Below are 5,323 nucleotides of genomic sequence, written 5' to 3'. Positions count from 1 at the left end.
CTTCATTGCCTAGCCTCCTTCTGCCAAGCTTTGTGTGCCACTTTCTAGGTTTTTTTTTTTTTCAATTTTTAAAATTTTATTTTAGAGGGGCACCTGGGTGGCTCAGTTGGTTGAGCATCTGACTTTGGCTCAGGTCATGATGTCATGGTTCATGGGTTCGAGCCCTGCGTCGGGCTCTGTGCTGACAGCTCAGAGCCTGGAGACTGCTTCAGATTCTGTGTCTCCATGTCTCTCTGTCCCTCTCCTGCTCGTGTTCTGTTTCTCAGAATGAACAAACATTTAAAAAATTATAATGTTATTTTTTAGAGAGAGAGAGAGAGAGAGCATGCATGTGTAAGGGGGGGAGAGGGGCAGAGGGAGAGAGAGAGAGAGAAAGAGAGAGAAACTTAAGCAGGCTCCATGTTCAGCAGGGAGCCAGATGTGGGGCTCAATCCCATGACTCTGGGATCATGACCTGAGCTGAAACCAAGAATTGGATGCTCAGTCAACTGAGCCACCCAGGTGCCCCTTGTATGTCACTTTTAGTGTTCCCTCCAGGTCACCAGGGACCTCCCCAATCCATCCTATGGGAGAACAGTCAGATGGGAGGAAAAGGATTTTTCTGAAAAGTCATTTGCACATACAGCCTGGGTATTTTTTGATAGATGTGAGAGGGAAAGTCTTCCAAAATTAGGGGTTTTAAGGGGGATATCCTGGCTGGTTAAGGAAGGAGCACTGTTCACATGGGGACCCAGTCTGACCACCGTTTCTTAGGAAAAAGCACTGCTGTGGGGAGTTTCTTTCCAGGTTCTATTCAAGCTTGAGAAATAACACTTCCCAGCAATCAGGTTCCCCCCCCCCCCCAACCCACTGCCCTGCTTCTGGGCCTCCTCTGCCTTACTCCTCACTCTGTTCCAGGATTCCACTCTACCTGCCCTGGAATGCCCACCATTCATTTTTGTGCTGCTTCCAAATCTGACCTCTCTTCAATGCCCACATCATACTCATTTCTTTCTTCAAGCTTTCCACAAGTCATCCTCCAGACCTGCAACACTTAGACTGACATATCATTATTTGGCTTTCTAGCTCTATACATCTTATATTCTCAGGTAGGCTACAAATTCCTTGATAGCAGCTACTGTGTCTTTGTATTGGCAGGGGTCCTTGGGAAAACCTCCTTTTGAGTGGCTTGGGCTCCCCAGGTAGATGCCACTTGGTAATGACACTGTCTTCTTTTGGTTATCAGATTGCCTACTCAATTAGTAGAGCATACAGTCCTTGGGTTATAAACAGATGACACCATGACTTCCTCCAAAGACCCTTGAAGGAATTTCTTCTCTGTAGGACAACTAGTTGGCCACATTCACCAGATTTCTCACAGATGACTGCCCTGAGAGCATAGGGTGGCCAGAAGGATGCCAGCCCTTCTCTGCCAGCAGGGACAATGTGCCCTGCCTGCAATGGGGAAAAGTGGAACTCCTTACTCTCCTCCAGGCCAAGACAGGAGACAGCATCACAAATTGTTTTTTGACCTGTTCATTTCTAAGGAATATACCACCCCTCTCATATTGTATTATTTCATGATATTTTATCATATCATATACCTCATGTAGGGCCCGTGGGGTTAGTTCCACCTTTGGACTTAGGTGATTAGTTTCAACCTGATCAAAGAGACTTTCATTTCTTTATTTACTGCATTTAGGCACTGAGTGCTACACTGAGTGCCTGTAAACATTTGTTTAGGCACTGAGTGCCTGTAAACACTCAGTACACTGAGTGTTACTGAGTGCCTGTAAACATTTGTTGAGGAATCAGTGGACACGTGGGAGCTCACATCTTTTGCTTTGCTGATTCAGGTGCCTTCATTCCAGATGCACAGTGTTGATTACACCATCATTATAGTGTTGGAAAGTTTCCTTGCACTACTGAGGACACATATCTGAATATGTTTTCTGTTTGGTTTTCCTCTGGCCACCCAAAGCACTGTCACATGCACAAGCCTGCCTCCGTATGCAGGGCTGTGTTCCTGAAAAAAGGGTTTACACACTTGTGAATTGGAGCCCACTGCAACTGCTCAGGCTCATGGGACAAGCAAGCACTTATATAAGCGAATACTTGTTAACCTAGTAATGGTTTCCCTTTGGGTTTGCTTAAAGCTATATCCTTGGTATATGACTGCTAAGGGATAAATTTCAAATAAGGTAAAATCAACACTTTCGTGCAGATGTAAAGTAAACACATCTTAAAATTTTTATTTAGCTCATCATTAATGAGGGAACTAGTAAGACCTTACATTCAGTTCAAAGGGCAATCCAAAGAATGGACTCACTGGTAGACCAGGAATATTGAAATGGACATGCAAATGGCAGCAAAACTGGCTTCTTCCACAAAGGGAGTAGGAAGTCAGTTGAACCTCCACCACACAGAACTTATTTACACATCTATAGACAAGAATTGTTCTGCATTGTCTTTACTTATCTACAATCTATGGAGTTATAAAAGAGCTCAGGTCAATGAAAGAGGCAGAATCACAGAAAACTTGGAAGAATGTACTCTAAGCAATTTTCCATTGCAGACACTCAGTAGTCTTGTTTGCTTATACAAACCTCTTTACATGACAGAAGTGACATTTGAAGTCAATGGAGAAAGAACTGGCTATCCAATAAATGGTGCCAGGGCAACTGAATTTCCATATGTAAAAATAAAATGAGATATGATACCATAATTTACACAGAACAAATTTCAAGTGGATTAAAAAAATGAAATATTAAAATAGAAAGTTTTAAACCTTTGGAAGAAAATATAAGAGGGTATCTTTATGATCTTAAGGTAGGAAGGAAATATGACAGAAGAAACACAAACTATAAGAAAAAAGTGATATATTTGACCAGGGTTTTTTTTATGTTTATTTATTTTGAGAGAGAGAGAGAGAGGAGGAGGAAGGGGCAGAGAGAAAGACTGGATCCCAGACGCTTAACCACCTGAGCCACCCAGGCACCCCTACATGTGACTAGGTTTTAAACAAAAAATTTTTTTTTTCATCAAGAGGCCCCAGATATGGGGCACCTGGGTGGCTCAGTCGGTTGAGCATCCGACTTCAGTTCAGGTCGTGATCTCACAGTCTGTGAGTTCGAGCCCCATGTCAGGCTCTGTGCTGGCAGCTCAGAGCCTGGAGCCTGCTTCAGATTCTGTGTCCCCCTCTCTCCCTGCCCCACCTCTGCTTGTGCTCTGTCTCTCTCTGTCTTTCAAAAATGAATAAACATAAAAATTTTTTTTAAAAGAGGCCCCAGATATATAAAATATTGCATTGCATACAGCCAAGAAAAACTCAGCATGCAAAATTCATAAAGAGTTCCTACAACTCAAATCAGAAAAAGACCAATAAGGGGCCCTTGGGTGGCTCAGTTGGTTGAGCATCCAACTCTTGATTTCAGCTCAGGTCATGATGTCAGGGTCATGGGATGGAGGCCCACGTTGGGCTGTATGCTGAGCATGGAGTCTGCTTAAGATTCTCTCTCCCTCCCTCTGCCCCTCCCCTGTTCATTCTCTCTCTCTCTCTCAAAAAAAAAAAAAGACCAATAAGGCAGCAGAAAGGGGCAGGTGTACCACAGAAAGAGACTGGGAGTACAGGTTTCTTGGGAGTTGTACTTGGCTGCCCCTCCAATGCCTTTCAGATGAACGCAAGGACCTCAAACCGTTCAAAGGAGCCCAGAGATGTCACAACCTGGAAATTTGCTCAAAACCAACTATATTCCACTCTGCCACCTTGCCTAGATTCCTCAGGACACCAGACTGGCTAGAGATGTTAACAATTACAGTTACTCTGAATATTCTCATAGTGGAGGCCAATTCTGTTTCCATTATGGAAACTAGGATCTCATTCATTCATTCATTCATTCTTGCATTCAACAAATCTTGGAATGCCTACTTTGTGCCTGGAACTGAGGATATGGAGGGATGTCATCTCCTGGAGTTTTCTCCTCCAAGGCTAACCGTCAATGAGGGTGCCCTCCCAGATGAAAACAAACACCAAGGAAAGGCTCTGGGATCCTACAGCTCAACACACTCCTGTGAGTTTGTAGATTTTTGTTTGTTTGTTTGTTTCCAATTAATTTTATAACCACAGAGAAGTTACAAAAATAGTGCAGAGAATATTCTGTATACCCTGCACCCAGTGCACCTAATGTTAACTAATATCTTGCATGGCCAAAGAACAATGATCAAAACTAGGAAACTAACCTTAGTATTATGCTATTAATTAGACTACAGAATTTATTTGGATTTCATGAGTTTTTCCACTACTGCCCTTTTTCTCTTCCAGGATCCAATCCAGGACCCCACACTGTATTTAGTTGTCATGTCTCCTTAGCACCAGTCTATTACAGTTCCTCATTGCTACAGATGAGGATTTTGTCTCTCCCCCAAATTCATGCGTTGAAGCCTAATCCTCAATGTATTTGGAGCTGGGGCATTTCGGAGATGATTAGGTCATGGGGGTGGAACCCTCGTGAGTGAGATTAGTGTCCTTATAAAAGAGGCCCCAGAGACCTTCCTCACCCCTTCCACCATCTGAATGCACAGAGAGATGGTGTCCATTATGAACCAGAGAGCTGTTCTCACTAGACACCCAATCTCCCGGCAACTTGATTTTGGACTTTCCAGCCTCCAAGACTGTGAGAAATACATGTCTGTTGTTTATAAGCCACCCAGTCTTAGTATTCTGTTACAGCAGCCCCAAAGGACTAAGACACTCACTTTTTCTTTGTCTTTCATGACTTTGACGTTTTTTGAAGCATACTGGTTAGATACTTTGGAGAATGCTTTCTCATGATTAGACTGAGGTCATGCTCTACTGAGAAGGAGATCACAGAGGTGGCCTGCCCTTCTCAGTGCATCAGATCAGAGGGCATATGATGCTGATCTATTACTGATGATATTGACCTTAGTCACTTGGTTAAGGTGGTGTCTTCCAGGATTCTCCACTGTAGACTTACTATTTTCCTTTTCGTAATTACAAATATTTGGGAGGAAATACTTTGAGATTATGCAAATATGCTGTTTGTGCTTAAGTTTTGCTGTGGGTTGTTTTTTAAACTCGTCTTTGCATTGGGTTTCATAAGACTGATTACCCCTGACAGCACCAGCCCTGCTGAGCTGCTCAGCTGAGAAAGTACACTTCCTGCTCTTTCCTTTTGTCCACTGCCCACAGTCACAAAGAAGCCACGCTGTTCCTGGGGTATCGTGTGGGTGTATAATATATGAAATATGAGAAGGAACTGGAAAGAACTTTAAGTATGAAGGCAGGCTGGGGGCACCTAGCTGGCTCAGTCAGTGGAGCATGTGA

The sequence above is a fragment of the Lynx canadensis genome, chromosome B1, assembly GCF_007474595.2.
Source record: "Lynx canadensis isolate LIC74 chromosome B1, mLynCan4.pri.v2, whole genome shotgun sequence".
In the NCBI taxonomy this organism is placed as follows: domain Eukaryota; kingdom Metazoa; phylum Chordata; class Mammalia; order Carnivora; family Felidae; genus Lynx; species Lynx canadensis.
Note: the sequence above shows the minus strand (reverse complement) of the source record.